Consider the following 25,356-nt stretch of genomic DNA (forward strand, 5'->3'; position numbering starts at 1 on the left):
GTCACGGGGGCAGCAGCCTAAGCAGAGGAGCCCAGACTTCCCTCTCCTCAACTACTTTGTCCAGCTTTTCCATTCCCAAGACCAGGTGGCCCAGCAGGCACGAGACATTGAGGCCCCATTTACACTAAACCGACTAAGGTTATCCAGGGTATATCCCACCTAACCTTATCCTTGTTCACACACACACACAATGGTCGTTTAAGACCCTTCCCCCTCTCCGTCAGCCGGCGCAACGCAACCGAGTATGCATGCACAGAAAATGTAAAAGTCATAGTCACCTCCAGTGTTGCTTTGTGTGCAACTTCTTGAATTTAACTTATCTGAATAATATCCAGTGTTGTGGTATTTCAATTAACTGAATCCAGTCTGCAGTGGGGCACTATTGTAGTGAATCACACCTGAGCCATCATAAATTAATCAAATCTTTATTAGACACGTTAAAAATGTGACAAAGAAGGATCTAGATATCTGGTCAGGACACTCCTCACTCTTTTGCCTTCACCTTCATTGTCCATTTGTTTTTGGTGACTTTATGTACTCTGGACCGAGACGTTGAGTCCGCGACATACATAGTGAACAATAACTGATGCAGTCTGCTTTGCCAGTCCAAAAGCATTCGCCGTTTTTCTGTAGTTAGTCCTCCCTCGAGGGCCAGGTAATACAAAGCACACGCTACCTTTTTTATCACATGCCCGGAAGCCTGCATTCTCTTTGACTCTCCTTATACCAGGGGTCTGCAACCTGTGGCTCTAGAGCCGCATGTGGCTCTTTAGCGCTTCCTTAGTGGCTCCCTTGAACTTTTCAGAAATGGATGAAAATAGAAAAAAAGTGGAAAAAATCCCACTATTTATATTAAAGACCTACTGAAACCCACTACTACCCACCACGCAGTCTGATAGTTTATATATCAATGATGAAATATTAACATTGCAACACATGCCAATACGGCCTTTTTAGTTTACTAAATTGCAATTTTAAATTTCCCGGGAGTTTCATCTTGAAAACGTCTTGATGACGTGTACGCAAGACATCACAGGTTTTTAGGAAGTATGAGCGCTGCGCACACACACACAGCTAAATGTCATCTGCTTTCACGGCATAATTACACAGTATTTTGGAGATTTGTGTTGCTGAATCTTTTGCAATTTGTTAAATTAATATAGGAGAAGTCAAAGTAGCAAAATTGAGTTGGGAAGCTTTAGCCTTTAGCCACACAAACACACGGTGATTTCTTGTTTAAAATTCCTAGAGGTGAAAATTTACTATGAATCAGAGCGCGGTCAAGCGAACATGAAACACGACGGAATGTCAACCAGCAGGTTTTGGTGAGAAAATTGTGGTTAAAAAGTCGCTTCTTACCGGAGAAAAGCTGAGCTTGTGCCGTCCATAGCTGCCGTCGACTCCCCTGAGACACTGCGTGTCAAGACACCCGTGGACGTACACTTCGGACTATCAGATACTATTTAAGTCACTAAAACACTAGCAACACAATAGAAATATAAGGGATTTTCCAGAATTAACCTACTAAACGTGTCTAAAAACATCCGTCCCAATGCAATTGCTTTTTTTTTTTTTTTAACTTTTTTTTTTTTTTAATTTTGTTTGTTTTTCTAGTCCGTCGCTATCAATATCCTCATACACAAATCTTTCATCCTCGCTCAAATTAATGGGGAAATTGTCGTTTTCTCGGTCCGAATAGCACTTTTTGTTGGAGGCTTCCATTAAAAACAATGTGAACATGTGAGGAGCTGTCAACATTTGACGTCATTGTCTGCGACTTCCGGTAGAGGCAGGGCTTTTCTCTTAGCACCGAAAGTTGCGAACTTTATCGTGGATGTTCTCCACTAAATCCTTTCAGCAAAAATATGGCAATATCGCAAAATGATCAAGTATGACACTTAGAATGGACCGGCTATCCCCGTTTAAATAAGAAAATCTCATTTCAGTAAGCCTTTAAGCATGCTTTTCTGATGAGAGTATTTGGCGAGTGCCGTTTTGTCAAACTAATTTCGGCAGTCCTTGAATTCATTGGAGTTTGTTTACATGTACAACTTTCTTGTTTTATGCCACTTTTTATTTATCTCATTTTGTCCACCAAACTATTTATGCTGTGCGTGAATGCACAAATGTGAGCTTTGTTGATGTTATTGACTTGTTTGGAGTGCTAATCAGGCATATGTGGTCAGTGCATGACTTCAAGCTAATCAATGCTAACATGCTATTTAGGATAGCTTTATGTATTGCATCATTATGCCTCACTTGTATGTATATTTGAACTCATTTAATTTCCTATGTCCTCTGCCTATTTAATTTATATCTGCATTTGTAATGACATTATCTATATGTAATATTGCCTGCATTTCAGCTTGCATAGATTGTTATAAATCCATTCAAAGGAGAGAGCCCACCATTTTCTTTAACTTGGACCATTGGCCATTCTAAGCGAGTGAGATCTAAACGTTATCTCACCCTCTGAGAAGCCTCTGTTTTACTAATGTTTTCCAATGTTGCAAAAAGGGGTAGAATAAGTATTGTAATTGAACATATCTGTCAACGAAGATGTGTGTCAGCCTTCGACACATTCATTTTGATAGTAGGCTAATACAGACACTTCTGTCATGTGTTGCCTTCATTATAACACTTGTATACGGCTTTTCATTTTTTGCAGCTCCAGACAGATTAATTTTTTTTTTAGTATTTTTGGTCCAATGTGGCTCTTTTAACATTTTGGGTTGCCGACCCATGCCTTAGATCAGGGGTCACAGACAAGCGGCCCGCGGTCCAATAGCGGCCCACGAGATGTTTTTTTGCGGCCCGCACCTTGATATGTAAATTTAGAATTAGAGTGGCCCGCAAGTTTTATATGAATGTCGCTTGATAGCGTCATATTTGTCATGTTTGCTATAATTACCAACCCTCCCGAATTCAAGAGTTATCATTCCCGCAAACATCCGTCAGTTTTCACCCAAACAACAATGTTCAATGGGTGCCGTGTTGACACTGCCTTTGACGCCCTCTACAACTTCTACTAACAGCGCACCATTCCAGACATTTCTGTATTTGGCTTTTATGAACACAAGTCATAGCATCCACTGTTTCATCAAACAAACAGCATACAGTCGCAGCCACATGTTCTGTAAGGTTTCGGCAAACTCGTGTCAGTGACTACAAGGCATACTTCCAGGTCACACTGACGGTGGCTGTATAAACAAGTTTATCACTGTTACAAATATGCGCCACACTGTGAACCCACACCAAACAAGAATGACAAACACATTTCGGGAGAACAGGCGCACTGTAACACAACATAAACACAACAGAACAAATACACAGATTCCCATGCAGCCCTGACTCTTCTGGGCTACAATATACACCCAACTACCACCAAACCCCACCTCCCAACTCTGCCACCCCACCCCTGCATCGGTCGAGGTGGAGCGCTAGGGCTTGAAGGTGTTCTGGGTATTTCTTCTGTTGTGTTTATGTTGAGGTACAGTGCGGATGTTCTCCCAAAAGGTGATTGTCCGTCTTGTTTGGTGTGTGTTCACAGTGTAGCGCATATTTTTAACAGTGATAAACTTGTTTATACGGCCACCGTCAGTGTGACCTGTAGGGCTGTTGATCGAGTATGGCTTGCAGTCACTCAAGTGTATCCACCAAAGTCTCTTGCAGTCTATAACTAGGCGGCACTCTGTTAAAATGATGTTAAGTCCAAAGCGATGACATGTTGTAGAAGGCGGCAAAGGCAGCGCTAACACAGCACTCTTATGTTATTGTTGACTGGGTGAAAATCAGGACAAATATTTGGACAACGCATAACCCGGGAAATTGTGGGGGATGCACTAAAATTCGGGAGTCTCCTGAAAAAAAAAGGGAGGGTTGGCTAGTAGGCTGCTAGGGTCGGAAAGCCGTTCAAAAAGGTGAATTCATTAAAACGTGCATGTTAGATTTTTATAAGAAATCTTTCCTTGCGGCCCAGCCTCACTCTGTGTCTGCATCCAGTGGCCCCCAGGCAAACTGACTTTGAGACCCCTGCCTTAGACAAATGGACAACGTTTTTAGCTAAGTAGAATCACAGCTGACCTGTACATTGGAAAGTTCTCTTGCCGTCTAAGAAGTGTTGTATCCCAAATAGCTGCAATCATGTTCTCTTAAGGTATTCATGTGTGATTTCAACAAGTGTCTGTACATCTCAAAGAAGGATAAACACTGGCATGTCAGGATGACTCGCCTTCATATTTCTGGGGGTTAGCTCCGAGTTACGAAACTGCTTCATTGTGAAGCTGGCCGTGACGTGTTCTTTCTGACGTCACTTCTTGTGTGGGGCGCGGGCTTTCTGACGTCACTTCCTCTCCGAACTCAGTGTGTAACAGTCAATGAGTCCATACAGAGTTAAGTGCCGGAGATTGGAGAAATACACGGCACACTTAGCCGTGTAAAAATTGTCCGAGGAGGGGGACCTTAAACGCTGGTTTAGTGTGGATGAAACGGGGCTTAGGCGAAATAATTATTCGTTTAAAGGGGTTAAACAACTTAGTGTAGATATAGCCTTATACAACGTTAATTTCACATACATGTCTTTTAAAACTGACTTTGAAACAACGTTGATAAATAGTTGTATTTGTAAAGTGAGAAAACATTGAATCCATGTTGTTAGTTGGGACGTGTCGAAATTTCAATGGTCAAATCAACGTCACAACCCAACATTGATTAAACGTCATCAAAAAGTAAGTTGTTTCAACGTTGTATTTGTGTTGTAGAATATTGGTTGGGAAATGACAAAATGTCAATGGCCAAATCAACCTGACATTGATTAAACGTCGTCAAAAAACATGTTGTTTCAAAGTTGTATTTGTGTTGTAGAATATTGGTTGGGAAATGACAAAATGTCAATGGCCAAATCAACCTGACATTGATTAAACGTCGCCAAAAAGCATGTTGTTTCAACGTTGTATTTGTGTTGTAGGATATTGATTGGGAAATTACCAAATTTCAATGGTCAAATCAACGTCAGAACCTGACATTGATTAAACGTCGTCAAAAAGCATTTTGTTTCAACGTTGTATTTGTGTTGTAGAATAATGGTCGTGAAAAGACCAAATTTCAACGGTCAAATTGACGTCACAGCATGACATTGAAAATACTTTGTCAAAAAGCAAGTTGTTTCAAAGTTTTTTTTGTGTTGAAGAATATTGGTTGGAAAAAGACCACATTTCAATAGTCAGATCAATGTCACTACCCGAAATTGATTAAACGTCGTCAAAAAGCATGTTGTTTGAACAATGTATTTATATTGTAGACTAATGGTTGCAAAAAGAACAAATTTCAATGGTCGAATTAACGTAATAGCCTGTAATGATCCGTGGTCCGGATCATGTTTTTATAATTTCTTATCATGGAATTTGAGTCTGTTGGGGGCGGCTGAAAAAAAAAAAATCTTCTTCTCTGACATCATCACAACGCGGCGGCGTAATGTCAGAGACGAAGATTTTTTATTTAATTTTTTTTTGTGTAAATTCTAAGTAAAATAAGTAAAATAGTTTGTTAATTGATGAATGATACCTGTTAGATTGTTCATTTTGTAGGTATACAACTCAGTCATATTTTGGGGACTTGATGTATGCTAATGTTAGCATGCAGGCATTAAAAAAATCATGTACACACCTCAGAGTAAAATATTTTGGTACTTGATGTGTGCTACAGTTAGTATTTTTAGCATGCTAACATTAGCATGCAATTTTTTTAGAAGGTATACATATCAGTGTCATATGTTTTGGTATTTCACTAATGCTAACAGTAAGCATACTATCGTTAGCATTTTAGCATTCCAGCTTTTTTTTAGCTCGTTTTGCTCATATTTTTGTTACTTAACGCTATCCTGTCAGCGTGCTAACTTTAGCATTTCAGTTCAGCTTTGGCTTTTCAACATTCGCACTGAATTTCGACCCTAATTGCGTTTTCTAGTTCTTTGACAAATATTGTACTGGTTTTGAAGGTGAATACTACCAAAATATGCGTGTATAAAAATCCCTCCCATCATTTTCAATTTTAGCGTTTTCTTTTTATGACCCTCTTAATCTCGAGCGAAAAAAAGCGAGCGTTGAAACCGTCGTCGTCTCACAGGAAGCCAATTACGACAAATCCTGCGTGTGAGCCGGAGCACTCGACACGTGTTGATTAGGATCACTGCGTGCGCCAAAAAAAAAACATTTGGAGAGAAACACAAGACGAGTCATCAAAAGGACACGAGAATGGCAGACTTCAATCAGTCTCACACTGTCTGTACTAATTAGTACTAATCGATACTAATCAATACTAATCAATACTAATCAATAGTAATAGTCCATAAGTGGCAGCTAAACAATGACTTTCTTTACTGGTTGCTGCTTCCCGACACAAATAAAAACATTCTGAGGGAAAGTGTCAACAGGATTTTATGTCTACTGCCCTCCGGCAGCGTTGTCATGACAACCACCCCATCTCTCCTGGCACGTGTCAACCTGCCTCTTTTTCAACACATCACGGCGCTTTACGGCGTCTGTTAGCGAGTGTCGCTTTAATGTGAACAACTTTAATAATCTGAAGTACAATACTTTTTTTTTACAGTTTTAGCATGTTAGATGAGCGACTGTCCAAAACAGAAGTTTGAAGGGAAGAGTCCATATCTTAAAAAAGTAAAAGTCTGATATTTTTCAAGAAAACTGTCATTGTATGGGTATAAAGTTTGGGGAATATTTTTACCGATTAATACGGTTTATCTTTAGTTAAAACATTTACGTAAAGCTGAATAATTTTATCTGGACAAATTATGTGCTGTTTTGTTGTCGTACAAAGTTATGTTTCTTTAAGAAAAACAACGGACTCTTTCAGGAATTAACAACTTTTTTTGCGAAATTGTACAATAGTTTTTGTTTTTTCCTGGTAACTCTGAATGGGGAAAGATGTTATGTTAGCATTTTAGCTAAACAAAATACAAAAATCTAAATAAATAATGAAATCAATTTTAAGCATTTAAGATAGCTAGCAATTCGCATCCTAACTGCTTCTCCCTTGGAAATGAGCAGTATGAGTTTATCAATGTGTGGTAACCAATCACAGGTTTACGATGATTAAGATATGAAACGGTAATATTTATTTATTTATTCTAAAACTGAATAATTTTACCGGAAAATATTCTGTACTGTTTGAGCCCACTTGACAACCCTAATGATGTGTCTGTCCAGCCTGCAGCAATAAGTCAGTGTCTTTAAGTCTTCAACACGGGAGGTAAGAGGTGGCACTTTGGATTTTAACATCTTGTCCTTTGTATTTTGAAACATTTCCCCTGGAGTCATCCAGTGACTGCTGTGAAGAGAGTGGCTGACAGCAAGGGAAAGACCATGTGACTGCTGGAAAGACAGCTGACAGGAGGAACTGGATCCCACCGGGGCAGGCATGGGCTAGCTACCCATGTCGGCAGGATCCAATAAGTACTTTGGAGACACCCACCAATTTCTACAGACACAACTAAAGAGACAACATCCCGAGAGTCTGCGAGAGCGGGGGTGGAAGATGACTCATCAACGGATACTATGGTTTTACACCAAGAAACAGAAATGACTACGAGGGAGATTAGCACTGAACAAGAACCAGGCACAGCATTATCATCAACATTGGAGAAAAGGCTCCAGGTCTGTTCCTGTGGTCGGAAGAAAATAACATCTTCATGGGGCTTGAAAATACATCAAGGAAAGAAAGGGTGCATGAGGGAAGGAAAATATGGGTTTCGCATGGATAAGTACTTCTTTAGAAGTCAATCTATTCAGTCAAATGAAGTTCAGCAACTGGAGTCTCACCAAAGCTTGCAGGACATCAGCCCCCATGAGGAACGAAACTCATGCACATTGACGGATGCAGAAAGTGCAGAGCCCATCCAGCCAAGGGAATCTACAGTAGAAAAGAAGATCAGCCGAAGCAAACCTAGGTTGAAATAGCCCGGAGCATCCGAAAAGAAAGAATGTACAATCATAAACTCAGATGTAACGAGCATCCTACTGCACATGGACTAAAGGGCACAGTCGAAAGAAAGCTTGACAAGATGGGATACATCATCTAAAACAATGGGGCAGAATGATATGGAGCAAAAGTCAAAACGGCAAAGGTAGTAGCACAACAATGCAAGTCCAGACGGCAGCAGGAGATAGAATGCCTGATTCGGGAGAGAAGACACCTTAAGAAGCAGTCGGGGAAGGCTTCAGACAGCAAGAAAGAAGGCATTTACAATCTCCAGGGAAACATCAAAAGCCGGTTAAAAACCCATAGACGAGCAGAAAACCTGAGAAAACAGCAGAAAAAGAAAAAATGTGTAAGATCAAGGACCCCTTTAAATTTGTGAAATCACTTTTCACTGAAGAAATGGGGGAACCCTAAAAATGTCTAAGCAGGAGCTGGAGAAATATCTGGAAGAAATGTTTGTGGATGACAAGAAGAACGTGCAGACAGCTACTCCATCGGACATCCCACCAATTGAACAACCACAACAGCAGATGGACATTAGCCCCCCAAAGTGGAGTGAAGTGGAGAAAGCAGTAAAGCAGGCAAGAGCATCATCAGCCCTAGGGCCAAAAGGAGTTCCGTATTGACTCTACAAGAGTGCCCCTGATGTACTTTGCTTCCTGCAGCGGCTAATGAAGATGGCTTGGGAGAAGGGAATCATACCCAAAGCATGGCGTAGGGCTGCAGTCTTGATTGCCAAGGAGAAGGAATCTACAGATTCTACAGCCAGTTCCGCCCCATCAGCCTCCTCAATGTAGAAGTTAAGATTATTCTGCCACCTAGTTGCCCTGATGATCACCAACTACCTGGAAGAGAACAGATTTGTGGATACCTCAGTCCAAAATGCAGGAATTCCAGGGTTATTGTCAAGGCATACTTTGAAGATATGCAGCTGTTTTGCCACGCCAGACTTCGCCACCACTTGGCACCGTATGGAGGTTAAAATAATGGCAGGTTGTACCATCTCCCCGTTGGCCTTCATCATGGCAATGCAAGTCAATATGCGGGCATCCAAGTGGATAGTGGGTGGCCAACGGCTGAGTTCGGGAATCCACCTACCTCCTCTCAGTGCCTAAATGGATGACATGACAACCATAACAACTACAGCACCCTGCACCAGGCACCTACTAGGGAAGCTTCATGAGAACATCACTGGGGCCAGAATTAAATTCAAGGTCTCAAAATCAAGAAGCATCTCCATCATCAGAGGCAAGCTGACGGAACAAAGGTTTCTCATTGGTGAAGAAACTCATTACAACTGTGTCAGAGAAGCCAATTAAGAGCCTGGGAAGGTAGTATGACTCAAATCTGAACTACACTGAGCAAGCAGACAAGCTACAGCAAGAAGTCACCAAATGTCTGAAGAACATTGACAAATCTATTCTGCCTGGCAAGCTGAAAATCTGGTGCCTCCAGTTCGGGTTACTACTTTGCCTCATGTGGCCACTAACCATGTATGGTATCTCCTTCACCAGAGTGGAGAAAATGGAAAGAACAATCAGCTCTTATGTAAGAAAGTGGCTTGGTGTCCCTCGATGCCTGATCAGCATCGGCCTGTATGGTCATGGATTATTCAAACTGCCTCTCTGTAGCCTGACGGAGGAGTTCAAATGCTCCAAAGTGAGGCTCGAGATGACCCTAACAGAGTTGAAGGATACTGTGGTCCGAGCTGCTGGCCCAAATCTGACAGCATGGAAGAAGTGGTCAGCTAACAACGCAGTACAGCAGGCAAAATCTGCTCCCCACCACGCTGCGATTGTGGGCCAAGTCCAGCATGGGAGAACCAGTTTGGGACTTGGAGAGACACGATCTTCCTGGAACAAGGCATCCTCTGTGGCCGAGGTCTGTCGACAGGAAGAGTCGAATAGATATGCCAAGGCTGTGGCGCAAGTTAAGCAGGACCAGTGGACAAGGTGGGAAGGGGTGGAGGAACGGAAGATCAGCTGGAGGGACATGTGGGAGATAAAATCGACTAGGGTAAGTTTCCTACTTCGAGCAACCTATGATGTCCTTCCCACCCCCAAAAACCTCAACCAATGCCTGGGTGAAGATCCATCATACCCCTGTGCTCAACACCAGCTACAGTCGGACACATTCTTACTGGGTGTAAGTGAGCCTCTCCCAAGGACGATACACCTGCAGACACAGGAAAGTACTCGAATGCTTTGCTTGGCAGCAACCCTGGAGAGCAGGAGAACAACCAACAACTCCTTTCCACCCAGGACACCTAACCTGAATATGGCAGTTGCCTTTGTCAGAGAGAGGGAACAAAGGCAGCGAAAGACACCATCAAGGCCCAGGTTGGGACAGCTGGAGGTAGCCTGGGACTGGCAGATGCTGGTGGACATGTATAAGAAACTCATCGTTACACCAGAGATAGCAATTACTAACTTGCAGCCTGACCTACACCTGTGGTCCAACTCCTGCACATCGAGTAATTTGTTGAACTCACAGTACCTTGGGAGGTCGCGGTGGAGGAAGCTTTTGAGCGGAAAAAGCTCTGGGGTGCAGAGCTTGCTGCAGAGGCTGAACTGCAAGGCTGGAGAACACAAGTACGACCTTTAGAAGTTGGATGTCGAGGCTTTGTGGCAACATCAACAATAAGGCTGATTAGGGACCTCGGAATTGGCGGTCAAGCTCTACGTCAGGTCATAAAAGAATCATCGCGGGTGGCAGAGCGGAGCAGCCAGTGACTCTGGCTAAAGAGGAAAGACCCCAACTGGTCTTCACAATAAATCCGCTTGGAAGATGCAGAAGGGGGATGCTTCTGGGACACCAGAATGCACCGCTGAACCTACTTGAGGTGTTGTGGGCCCAGTCAGCAAAACGTCCATGAAAGTAGGAGCCCGCTTGACAACCCTAATGATTTGTCTGTCCAGCCTGCAGGAACAGAGAAAATAAGTCAGTGTCTTTAAGTCTTCAACACGCGAGGTAAGAGGTGGCACTCTGGATTCTAACATCTTGTCCTTTGTATTTGGGAACAATGTCGTACAAAGTCAATATTATTTTTATGGAAAAATTGGGACTCTTACAAAAATGAAGTCTTATTTTTTGCGAACATTGTTCGTTGTTTTCTTTTTTTGTCCAAAATAAATCCTAATCCTCTCAAAGTGATGTTGTAATTTTGGAGAAAATAAGCAAGTGTATTTTTAAAAGGTCCTTGCCCGAAAAGCTAATTTTCTTCCAGAAAAAAAGTGGCAATGTTAAAATAATTAGTTATTACGCGCATTTCATGTGAAAGATTTGGAAATAACTTCTTTGTTTGGAAAAAAGAGGCGAAAAGGCAAAAAAATCTCACTGAACTGAACTCTAGTGCGCTATGCTAACGTCTGGGAACTTTTTCTTTGGACTTAAATTCCGATGAGTTCGACCTCATTTTGTTGATTCTGAATGGGGAAAGACATTATGTGTAACTGCGTTAATATTTGAGCTAAATTCAATTTTTTAAATGGGAAGAATAAACAATGAAATTAGTTTTTTTAAACATTTAAGCTAGCTAGCAATTAGCACGCGAGCTGGTCTTCCCTAAGAAATGGATAGTATCACTCTGAGTTTCTCAACGTGTGGTAACCAATGACGGTTTTATGATAGATAGATAAATAGATAGATAGATAGATAGATAGATAGATAGATAGATAGATAGATAGATAGATAGATAGATAGATAGATAGATAGATGGATAGATAGATAGATAGATAGATAGATGGATAGATAGATAGATAGATAGATAGATAGATAGATAGATAGATAGATAGATAGATAGATAGATAGATATATAGATAGATAGATAGATAGATAGATAGATAGATAGATAGATAGATAGATAGATAGTACTTTATTGATGATTAAGATATGAAACTGTAATATTTATCATTAATATAATTTATCGTTACGTAAGTTGTTGTCGTACAAAAACACATTTGTAAAACCAAATAGTTTTACCGGAAAAGATTGTGTACTGGTTTGTTTTCGTACAAAGCCATATTTAATTATTAAGGAAAAAATCGGACTCTTACTCATATTTTTTTGTGAACGTTGTACAATTTTTTTTTTCTAAAAAAATCCTAATCCCCTAAAAGTGAAGTTCTATTCTTGAAATAACTAATCAAGTTGATTTTTAAAAGGTCATCGACTTACAAGCTTATTTTCTTTCAGAAAAAAAGTGGCAATGCTATGCCAATTAGTTATTACGCGTATTTAATGTGAAAGATTTTAAAATGTATTCTTTGTTTGGAAATAAGTTGCGACTAAAAAACTGAAAAAGCAATAAAAAATGTTACTGAGCAGTTATGCTAACTCGTCGGAACTTTTTATTCAGACTTAAATTCCGATGAGTTCGACCTCATTTTGTTGATTCTGAATGGGGAAAAACAATATGTGTAACTATTATAGCATTTTAGCTAAAAATAAATAAAAAATGCGGGAAAAAAAATTATATATATATTTTAACCATTTAAGCTATCTAGCAAATAGCATGCTAACTGCGTCTCCTCGACAAATGAGCACTATCACCATGAGTTTATCAACGTGTGGTATCCAATTATGGCTTTACGATGATTAACATATGAAACTGTAATAATTATCATTAATACGGTAAATAGTTGTACAAAAACACATTTGGTAAACTAAATAATTTTACCGGAAAATATTTGGTGCTGTTTGTTGTTGTACACAGTCAATTTTCTTTTCAACGTAAAAAAAGAAAAGACCCTCACAAAAATGAAGTCTATTTTTTTTTTTGCGAACATTATACAATTTTTTAGTTTTTCTATGGAAAAAATCCTAATCCTCCAAAAGTGTAATTCTATTTTTAGAGAAACTAATCAAGTCTATTTTTAAAAGACATTGTCCTAAAAGTTCATTTTCTTCCAGAAAAAAGTGGCAATGTTACAACAATTAATTATTACACGTATTTCATGTGAAATATTTGGAAATATCTTCTTTGTCTGGAAATAAGTGGCAATAAAACATTTTGTGATTTTTGTTTTTGTTTTTACTGAAATGAACGCTAGTGTGCTAGGCTAACGCCCGGGAACTTTCTATTCTGACTTAAATTCCGATGAGTTCGACGTCAGTTTGTTGATTCTGAATGGGGAAATACTTTTTGTGTACCTGTTAGGATTTTAGCTAAAAAAAAAAGGAAAATAATGAAGTAAAAAAAAAATTGAGCATTTAAGCTAGCTGGCATTTAGCACGCTAGCTGCTCCTCTCTAAGAAATGAGTAGTATCCCTATGAGTTTATCAAATTGTGGTAACCAGTCACGATTTTACGATGAATAAGATATGAAATTGTAATATTGATTATTAATACGGTATATAGTGGTCATACAAACACACATTTATAAAACTGAATACTTTTACTGGAAAAGATTGTGTGCTGTTTTGTTGTCGTACAAAGTCATATTTATCTGTTGGGAAAAAAATCGGACACTTACTCATAGTTTTTGTGAACGTTGTACGATTTTTTTTTTCCCCGAAAAAAATCCTAATCCCCTCAGAGTGAAGTTCTATTCTTGAAAAAACTAATCAAGTCTATTTTTAAAAGGTCATCGTTTTACAAGCTTATTTTCTTCCTGAAAAAAATTGGCAATGTTACGACAATGAATTATTACGCGTATTTCATGTGAAAGATTTTAAAACATCTTCTTTGTTTGGAAATAAGTGGCGATAAAAAAACTTGTGAAAAAACAAAAAAATCTCTGTGAACTGAACTCTAGTGCGCTATGCTAACGCCTTGGAACTTTTTATTGGGACTTAAATTTCGAGTTATACCTCAGTTTGTGGATTCTGAATGGGGAAAGACAATATGTGTAACTATGTTAGCATTTAAGCTGAAAAAATGTGAAAAAGATCAAACAAAATAATGAAGTTAAAAAAATATTAAGCATTTAAGCTAGATAGCAATTAGCACGCTAGCTGCTTCGCCTTAAGAAATTAGTAGTATCACCATGATTTTATCAAAGTGTTGTAATAAATCACGGTTTTACAATGACTAAGATTGGAAACTGTTATATTTATCATTAATATGATTTATCGTTACGTAAATAGCACATTTGTAAAACTGAATAATTTTACAGGAAAAGATTATGTGCTGTTTTGTAGTCATACAAAGTCATATGTACTTATTAAAGAAAAATCGGAGTCTTTTTTTGCGAACTTCGTACGATTTTTTTCCCCCCAAAAAATCCTAGTCCCCTGAAAGTAAAGTTTTATTTTTGAAAAAACCTAATCAAGTCTATTTTTGAAAAGACATTGTCTTACAAGCTCGATTTCTTTCAGGAAAAAAAAGTGGCAATGTTACGACAATTAATTATTACGCATATTTAATGTGAAAGATTAAAACATCTTCATTGTTTGCAAATAAGCGGCGATTAAAAAACTAGAAAAGCAAAAAAAATCTTGCTAAGCCGCCATGCTAACGTATAGGATCTTTTTATTTGGACTTATATTCCGATGAGTTCCACCTCAATTTGTTCATTCTGAATGGGGAAAGACGTTATGTGTAACTATGTTAGCATTTTAGCTTGAAAAAAAATTTAAAGGTGGAAAAAAATGTAATAAAATAAGGAAATACATTTTAAACATTTAAGCTAGCTAGAAATTAGCATGCTAACTGCTTCTCCCTAGGACAGTGGTTCTCAAGCTTTTGTCAGTGATGTACCCCCTGTGAAATCTTTTTTAATTCAATTACCCCCTAATCAGAGTAAAGCATTTTTGGTTGAAAAAAATAGATAAAGTGTCATGTCTGTTGATCATGTTTTTGTTTGGCCATGTGCGTTTTGTTTTTTGGACACTCAGTTCCTGCTTTTTCACTCTTATTTCGTCAACATAGCAACCATTAGTTTCACCTGTGTCACATTTGGAGTCCGCACCTGTTTTCACTAATCATGTCACTTATTTAAACCGAAAGTTGCCAGGAAGTCAGCCTGGCGACTTTACCTCTGATACTGTCCATAGTTATGCTTCTTGCCATGCCACGTAAGTTTTTGTCTCTTCATGTCACAGTTATCGAGTTTTGTTTCATGTTCATAGTTTCTGCCTTAGTGCAGGTTTTGTTTTCACAGCCAAGTTTTTGTCCCTCCTTGTGAGCGCCTTTTGTTTGTTCCTGTAAAGAGTTAATATTAAAAGATGTCTTTACCTTCACGCCTTGCCCGCTCCAACTTTCCTATGCATTCCGGAAAAACAAATCCCAAAGTCCATGTATAGACATACAGAAGTAAAATACAGCACTATGTCATCAGTTTCTGACTTATTAAATTGTATAACTGTGCAAAATACTGCTCATTTGTAGTGGTCTTTCTTGAAGTATTTGGAAAAAAAGATATAAAAATAACTAAAAACTTGTTGAAAAATAAACAAGTGATTCAATTAGAAATAAAGATTTCTACACATAGAAGTAATCATCAACTTAAACTCTTTGGGGATTGTAATAGAGATCCATCTGGATTCATGAACTTAATTCTAAACATTTCTTCACAAAAAAAAGGAATCTTTAACATCAATATTTATGGAACATGTCCACAAAAAGTCTAGCTGTCAACACAGAATATTGCATTGTTGCATTTCTTCTCACAGTTTATGAACTTACATTCATATTTTGTTGAAGTATTATTCAATAAATATATTTATAAAGGATTTTTGAATTGTTGCTATTATTAGAATATTTTTTTTAAATCTCACGTACCCCTTAACATACCTTCAAGTACCCCCAGGGGTACGCGTACCCCCATTTGAGAACCACTCCCCTAGGATATGAGCAGCATCACCATGAGTTTGTTAAAGTGTTGTAACCTATTGATTGATTGATTGAAACTTTTATTAGTAGATTGCACAGTACAGTACATATTCGGTACAATTGACCACTAAATGGTAACACCCGAATAAGTTTTTCAACTTGTTTAAGTCAGGGTCCACGTTAATCAATTCATGGTAATCACGGTTTTGCGATGATTAAGATATGAAACTGCAAAATGTATGATTAATGCGCAATGTTGCGACAATTGATTATTACGCGTATTTCATACGAAGGATTTGAACAATATCTTCTTTGTTTGAAAATAATTGGCAATTAAAAAACTAAGACAGCAGAAAAAATTCTTGCTAAAGCATTATGCCAACACCTGGGAACTTTTTATTCCGACTTAAATTCCGATGAGTACGGCTTCAGTTCGTTAAAGTGAGTGTATAGCTGAGGTAAATCCGCCTCCCGGCCACGCCGCATCCTCACTCTCTCCCCGTTTCGACTTTGCGTCCGTTCCCGCAAAACTGTAACATCAGCTTTCCGTTAAACGCCTTGTTCGCTTTCCGAGACGGCACAAAAGGCCTCGCCTCGTTCCCCCGCCCGAACAATTAAGAACATTTAATTACCGCCAAGATGTCTGACGCTCGCGAGGCGGCGCTCCCGGTGAAGAAGTCGTCTCAGCGCTTGTAAATCGTGCATCTGCCTTATCGGCCCTGCGAGATTTCTGCATATTTATAAGAGGACGGGCCCGCAGATGAAAGGAGCGAGCGGCGCTGCGGGCTCCGTTTCCAATCGCTCCCTCAGGACGCCATTACTGTAAACAAGCGTGTTGAGCGAGGTGAGGAGGGGGCGGAGCTTCATACAATATTCTTTGTCTGCTCTCCCGAGATAAAGGGCTCATTTTTCACTTTGTGCTCCTTCGAGGTGAAGCTTTGCTTGTTTTGGGGCCACGTTGCACCGCTGGCACTCGCTGCAAGATGCAGCATCAACACACACACACACTCACACACACAAACACACACACATACAGATGAAATATTAGCCTCAATTAGCTTGTAGCGGCTGCGAGTCAACTGAACGCTTTTTATTAATACTTTGATCTTACTTTCATTTTCACTTCTTTCATCTTGCTTTTACTTCGGTAATTAACACACAACTTATTTCTCCTGACGATGTTTTTTATGTGTGTTAGTCGGCACGTTACTAATGAGTCGGATTACGATATAAACAACGTCGGATTTGTTGGCGTCGCAATGTTGTGCGGACAAAGTCGTGTGTTTTTGTGGACTAACTCGTGCTTGTTCCGGAAAATAAGTAACCTAAAAATGAAGTAGTGTTTTGTAGGGGAAAAAACGAATTGTTTTGTAGGCAAATAAATGTGTTGTTTTTTTTGCATTAAAAAACTATTAAAAACTAACGTATCATTCATTCACGATTTTTTTTGTATTTTATTTTGTTTGTCTTTACTTAATGTATTTATTCATTATTTTTACTATTATTATTACCATTGTTATTATTATTAATAATAATATTGTTGTTGTTATTGTTATTATTATTATTAGTAGTAGTAGTAGTAGTATTATTATGATTTTAATCATATTTTAAAGAGAAGTTGTAAAAATACCAAATAAAATAAAAAGTGGAAAAAGCAAAAACATTTCCAAATACTGCAGGAAAGTAATAAATATTGGAAAATGTATTATTATTATTATTATTAGTAGTAGTAGTAGTAGTAGTATTTTAATTATATTTTAAAGAACAGTAATAAAATACCAAATTAAATCAAAAGCGGAGAAAGCAAGAAAATTTCCAAATACTGCAGGATAGCAATAAACATTGCTAAATGTATTTGTATTATTGTTATTCTTAATTAATAATATTATTATTGATCATATTGTTTTAATCATTTTTTAAAGCAAAGTTGTAAAATAGCAAAATAAATGACAAATCGAGAAAGCAAAAAAAAAAACAAATACTGCAGGAAAATAATAAAAACATCAGTAAATGTATTATTATTATTATGATGATGATTATTATTATTGTTATTATTTTGATCATATTTTAAAGAGAATTTGTAAAATACCACAATACATGAGAAGTGGAGAAATAAAGAAAATATCCAAATGCAGCAGGAAACTAATAAAAACATTGGTATATTCAAATGTAATGATTGTATTATTATTAATATTATTATTGTTATCATTATCCTTATTATTATTATTATTATTATTATTTTAGTCATATTTTAAAGAGAAGTTGTAAAAATCCCAAATAAAATAAAAAGTTGAGAAAGCAAAAAATGTCCAAATACTGCAGGAAACTAATAGACATTGGTAAATGTATTTGTGTTATTATCAGGTTAATTGTTATTATTATTATTATTATTATTATTGCCATTATGCATCCATCCATCCATATTCTACCGCTTGACCCTCTCGGGGTCTTGGAGGGTGTTGGAGCTGATCTCAGCTGCATTCGGGCGGAAGGCGGGGTACACCCTGGACAAGTCGCTACCTCATCATAGGGCCAACACAAATAGACAGACAACATTCACACTCACATTTTTGTGTTGCCAATCAACCTATCCCCAGGTGCATGTTTTTGGAAGTGGGAGGAAGCCGGAGTACCCGGAGGGAACCCACACAGTCACGGGGAAAACATGCAAACTCCACACAGATAGAGTCTGCAGAAAAATATTAAAAACATTGGTACATTTTACGTGATCTGGATGTGAAACATTTATTTCCCAGCCCCCGTACTAACAAAATGTACATTGAGTAGTAAAAAATGTGCTGATGTTGCAAGAATCAAGCACAAATAAAATTGCTGATGATCACAAATTTGCGTTGATCAGTCTTGGTGGTCGTCTGCATTATTTTTCAAAAATATTGCTGTCTCCTTTCTTAAAGTTGAGGTCTGTGCTCTTTGTGGTTTTCCCCACCTTGGAACACCCCTTTACTTCCTGCACGCTCCTAACTGATCGTCGTAAATAACAATGCGGCGCTCGCCGATGAAAAACGTCACCAAGCGAGACAGATTGATGACGCCGCGTCTCATTACGGTCTTGATTAATCACCGTTTGTCCTCCTGGAAGGTGCGGCTTTTATGAACACGCTTCGTTTGTTGTTTACTTTGCGGCGCGGCATCAGCGGCCATGTTGAGGTACCGTTCCACGGTGGCGTGGAGACTGCCGTGTTGGGCAAGGTTCGGCCGTCGTCGGACGCTCTAGAAGAGCGCGGCGCCATGTTGTCCCCTTCAATAAAATTGATGGATGTGGAGGTCATTTATCACGCTGCTGACTGGCTAATGCTATCAGCGTGCTGGCAGCAGCGTTTAATCATCCGCTTATGTTTGAAGAAAGCGCTATATTATCCAATCGCAATCCATATCCCGCAGAGCATGAAATGTTATTAAAAAGTTGCAAAGCGCCAACATGGAGGGAGACTTTCCCAACTTGAGAGGCTCCATTTTTTTTTTTTTCTCTCGGTGCGGAATGAGAACATATTGCATCCTCCACACGCAGGAAAAAGCTGATATTTCATCTCATATTGCTCACAAAGCTGTGACGCACGCAGCGTCTTCGCTTTTTAACCTCCCAATTTCTGGTGAAATCTTCTGGTAATTTATTTGTTGTTGCTGCTCGCGTGTGTTTAGCACGCCCATATCTCACCCAAACTGCCGTATGGACGTTAAAGATGTCACAAAACGGCTTTTCCCACTTCCAGCACCCGTATTGGAGCCTTGAGTACTGGCCAATACTAATGTCGATCTGATGCGATATCGGCAGGAGTCATACATGCAGGTCAGGGTCTTAGCAAAGAGAGGAAGTATACAAGGTGGGAGGCAGAGAGTATGCTCAGTTTGGAGGGGGGGGAAGAGCATATGATGCAATTCAGTGGGAGGGGCCCAAACTGAAGGGAAAAGGGATCATTTTGGGTGAGTCAATGCGGGCAAAGTCATTGGCTGGTCTCAATGTGCTTTTTCACAGAAATATATATATATATATATATATATATATATATATATATATATATATACATATATACATACATACAGTGGGGCAAGAAAGTATTTAGTCAGCCACCGATTGTGCAAGTTCTCCCACTTAAAATGATGACAGAGGTCTGTAATTTTCATCATAGGTACACTTCAACTGTGAGAGACAGAATATGAAAAAAAAATCCAGCAGCCTGTGTATCGGCTGGGGACATCTCTGCGCTGCTGATCAGCCTCCGCTTGGGATGGTTTCCTGCTGGCTCCGCTGTGAACGGGACTCTCGCTGCTGTGTTGGATCCGCTTTGGACTGGACTCTCGCGACTGTGTTGGATCCATTATGGATTGATCTTTCACAGTATCATGTTCTCATATGTTCTCATAGTCATCAGTATCATCAGTATCACAGTATCATGTTCTCATAGTCATCATTGTCACCGACGTCCCACTGGGTCATTATTGTCACCGATGTCCCACTGGGTGTGAGTTTTCCTTGCCGATGTCCCACTGGGTGTGAGTTTTCCTTGCCCGAGGATGTCGTAGTGGTTTGTGCAGCCCTTTGAGACACTAGTGATTTAGTGCTATATAAGTAAACATTGATTGATTGATTGATTGACATTGTAGGAATTTTAAAGAATTTATTTGTAAATTATGGTGGAAAATAAGTATTTGGTCAACCATTTAAAGCTCTCACTGATGGAAGGATGTTTTGGCTCAAAATATCACGATACATGACCCCATACATTCTTTCCTTAACACAGATCAATCGTCCTGTCCCCTTAGCAGAGAAACAGCCCCAAAGCATGATGTTTCCACCCCCATGCTTCACAGTAGGTGTGGTGCTCTTGTGATGCAACTCAGTATTCTTCATCCTCCAAACACGACGAGTTGCGTTTGTACCAAAAAGTTCTATTTTGGTTTCATCTGACCACATGACATTCTCCCAATCATCTGCTGTATCATCCATGTATCCATTTTGGTATAAATTCAACTCGGCCTGTTTGGAGGAAGAAGAATACTGAGTTGCATCCCAAGAACACCATACCTACTGTGAAGCATGGGGGTGGAAACATCATGCTTTGGGGCTTTTTTTCTGCTAAGGGGACAGGACGATTGAGCCGTGTTAATAAAAAGAATGAATGGGGCCATGTATCGTGAGATTTTGAGCCAAAACCTCCTTCCATCAGTGACAACTTTGAATGGTTGACCAAATACTTATTTTCCACCATAATTTACAGATACATTTTTTAACACTCCTACAATGTGAATTCCTGGATTTTTTTCCCCCACATTCTGTCTCTCACAGTTGAAGTGTACCTATGATGAAAATTACAGACATCTGTCATCATTTTAAGTGGGAGAACTTGCACAATCGATGGCTGACTAAATACTTTTTTGCCCCACTATATATATATATATATATATATTAAATATATATATATATATATATATATATAATGTTTTCCATCACACTCTTACCTATTTATTGTCTGGAATTGTCACAATGATTCATGCAGTTAGGCTCATGACGCCTTAAGTTGAATGATGCGGACACGTTTGTTACTGGATACTTTTGAGTATGCCTTGGAGATTTTGCATGTGTAAGAAATATGCGACTGTCGTTATTTGATACGTGTTTATGTTGACAAATGTCACGTTTTACAACGCAAGATGGTTCAATTGTTGTTACCCAGCGTAGCGGCTGGCTCCTAGCAGACCATAGCCTTGGATTTCTCAGACGTGGAAACTAAACAAGTGATCCAAACATTGTAACTGTATACATATGTTTGAAACGCATCACTAGATTGTTATTGTTTTTATTTGCAGGACTCCTTGTTGTTGTTGTTTTCTCTTTTTGTCTTTGTTTACTTTTGGTAAATTACTTTAGTAAAATAGAAAAAACAGGATTGTTTTTATCGCACTTGGTATCACACACAAGTAAACACGCTGCAGGACTGTTTGTATTGCACATGATATCACACACAAGTAAACACGCTGCAGGGCTGCTTGTATCGATCATGATACCACACACAAGTAAACACGCTGCAGGGCTGCTTGTATCGAACATGATACCACACACAAGTAAACACGCTGCAGGATTATTTGTATCGCTCATGATATCACGCAGAAGTAAACACGCTGCAGGGCTTGTTGTATCGAACATGATACCACAAACAAGTAAACACGCTGCAGGACTGTTTGTATTGCACATGATATCACACACAAGTAAACACGCTGCAGGGCTGTTTGTATCGATCATGATACCACACACAAGTAAACACGCTGCAGGGCTGCTTGTATCGAACATGATACCACACACAAGTAAACACGCTGCAGGATTATTTGTATCGCTCATGATATCACGCAGAAGTAAACACGCTGCAGGGCTGCTTGTATCGAACATGATACCACACACAAGTAAACATGGTGCAGGACTGCTTGTATCGAACATGATACCACACACAAGTAAACACGCTGCAGGATTATTTGTATCGCACATGATATCACACACAAGTAAACACGCTGCAGGACTGCTTGTATCAAACATGATGTCACACACAAGTAAAAATGCTGCAAGGCTGGTTGTATCGAACATGATATCACACACAAGTAAACACGCCGCAGGACTGCTTGTATCGCACATGATGTTACACACAAGTAAACACGCCGCAGGACTGCTTGTGTCACACATGATGTCACACACAAGTAAACACTCTGCAGGACTGCTTGCATTATACATGATATCACACGAGTAGATATGCTGCAGGACAGCTTGTATCGCACATAATATACCACACAGGTGAACACTCCGCAGAACTGCTTGCATCGCACATTATATCACACACAAGTAAACACTCCACAGGACTGCTTGTATCCCACATGATATCACACACAAGTAAACACGCTGCAGGACTTTTTGCATTGCACATGATATCACACACAGGTAAACACTCCGCAGGACTGCTTGCATTGCACATGTTATCACACACAGGTAAACATGCCGCAAAGACTGCTTGTATCGCACATGATATCACACGAGTAAACATGCTGCAGGACTGCTTGTATCACACATGATATCACACACAGATGAACACTCCGCAGAACTGGTCGTATCGCACATTATATCACACACAGGTAAACACTCCGCAGGACTGCTTGTATCACACATAATATCACACACAGGTAAACACACTGCAAGACTGCTTGTATTTCACATGATATCACACACAGGTAAACACTCCAGAGGATTGCTTGTATCGCACAGGATATCACACACAAGTGAACACGCTGCAGGACTGCTTGTATTGCACATTATATCACACACCGGTAAACACTCCACAGGACTGCTTGTATCGCACATGATATCACACACAAGTAAACACGCTGCAGGACTGCTTGCATTGCACATGATATCACACACAGGTAAACATTCCGCAGAACTGCTTGCATCGCGCATGATATCACACACAAGTAAACACACTGCAGCACTGCTTGTTGCACACATGATATCACATATTTTACATGCAAGCATGTATTGTCACATACTTGTTTTTTATTGTTATCAGAATCAGAAATACTTTATTAATCCCCGAGGTGAAATTAAAAAATATCAGACCAGTGTCGGTATAGGACAGGAACTACTACTTTATTATTATATGCTCATCGCCAACAAGAGTTTTCGTTAAAGTTAAAAATGCCATTAAATGTTCATTTAAGTGTTTCATTCCTCATTTATACGTCATTTACAAAATTAAACTGTCCTTTTTCTCTATTACACGAATTCTCAAACTCCATCTAATGGTGCACCAAAGAACCACTTATCATTTATCAGATCTGTTTATCTATTTTATGTAGGAATGTAGATAATCATAGAACTGCCCCCCAATATTCTAAAAAAAAAAGTATTGATTTTGAATCGAGAATCGATTCTGAATCAATTCGTTACCCCAAAGAATCGAATCGAATCGGATTCACAGCCCTACAAATTATGCAAAGGTGACGACTATGTTATCACGTCTTTACATTATGATACTTTAGGTCAGTGTTTATTAATCATTCTCTGTCATGCCCCCCTAGGGGACATGTTTTTTTAATGCGCCCCCTAATTTCAAACATAATTTTTGAAATTTATAAAAATATATATTTTTTAATTTTTTATACATTTTTGCTATTTATTTTTTTCATTTTTTATCATGTATTCATTTATTTGTACAAACCACTTTATGAGTTGCTGGCACTATTATTGTAGTTATTGCACTATTGATTTCTCACCGCCCCAAGTGGTAAAACTTCCTATAAGAGGACAGCTGTAGTGCTGTATGTCAGTTTCAAATACTGATGACATCTAATAATCAGACGAGAACCAAGGAAACATGCAGAGACAGAGTTCAATTTAGCTCGAGATGACACATGTTTTGGGCTGCACTCTAGTTACAGATCCAAACTACGTTCTAAAAATCAAGCCCGAACGCCTCCTCTATTTATTAGGAATGTCCCTTCTACATCACTGTCGCTGGGTAAACTCGACAACTCCAGTTAGACACAATATATAATTATACAAAAATGCAAATATGTCGACGCTTGGTGCTATCGCCCAGTCTTTGCTTTGTCTGGTCCCGGTACCCAATGTTCGGCCTTGGTAGTCAGCAGGCCAAGTACTGGTGCTATCGCCCAGTCTCTGCTTTGTCCGGTCCCGTTACCCACTGTTCGGCCTTGGCAGTCAGCAGGCCGAGTACTGGTGCTATCGCCTAGTCTCTGCTTTGTCTGGTCCCGGTACCCAATGTTCGGCCTTGGCAGTCAGCAGGCCGAGTACTGGTGCTATCGCCCAGGCTTTGCTTTGTCTGGTCCCGGTACCCAATGTTCGGCCTTGGCAGTCAGCAGGCCGAGTACTGGTGCTATCGCCCAGTCTCTGCTTTGTCTGGTCCCGGTACCCAATGTTCGGCCTTGGCAGTCAGCAGGCCGAGTACTAGTGCTATCGCCCAGTCTCTGCTTTGTCTGGTCCCGGTACCCAATGTTCGGCCTTAGCAATCAGCAGGGCGAGTACTGGTGCTATCGCCCAGTCTCTGCTTTATCTGGTCCCGGTGCCCAATGTTCGGCCTTGGCAGTCAGCAGGCAGCAGGGCGAGTACTGGTGCTATCGCCCAGTCTCTGCTTTGTCTGGTCCCGGTACCCAATGTTCGGCCTTAGCAATCAGCAGGGCGAGTACTGGTGCTATCGCCCAGTCTCTGCTTTATCTGGTCCCGGTGCCCAATGTTCGGCCTTGGCAGTCAGCAGGCAGCAGGGCGAGTACTGGTGCTATCGCCCAGTCTCTGCTTTGTCTGGTCCCGTTACCCACTGTTCGGCCTTGGCAGTCAGCAGGCCGAGTACTGGTGCTATCGCCTAGTCTCTGCTTTGTCTGGTCCCGGTACCCAATGTTCGGCCTTGGCAGTCAGCAGGCCGAGTACTGGTGCTATCGCCCAGGCTTTGCTTTGTCTGGTCCCGGTACCCAATGTTCGGCCTTGGCAGTCAGCAGGCCGAGTACTGGTGCTATCGCCCAGTCTCTTCTTTGTCTGGTCCCGGTACCCAATGTTCGGCCTTGGCAGTCAGCAG

This window comes from Nerophis ophidion, linkage group LG19 (genome assembly GCF_033978795.1).
Source record: "Nerophis ophidion isolate RoL-2023_Sa linkage group LG19, RoL_Noph_v1.0, whole genome shotgun sequence".
Taxonomy (NCBI): domain Eukaryota; kingdom Metazoa; phylum Chordata; class Actinopteri; order Syngnathiformes; family Syngnathidae; genus Nerophis; species Nerophis ophidion.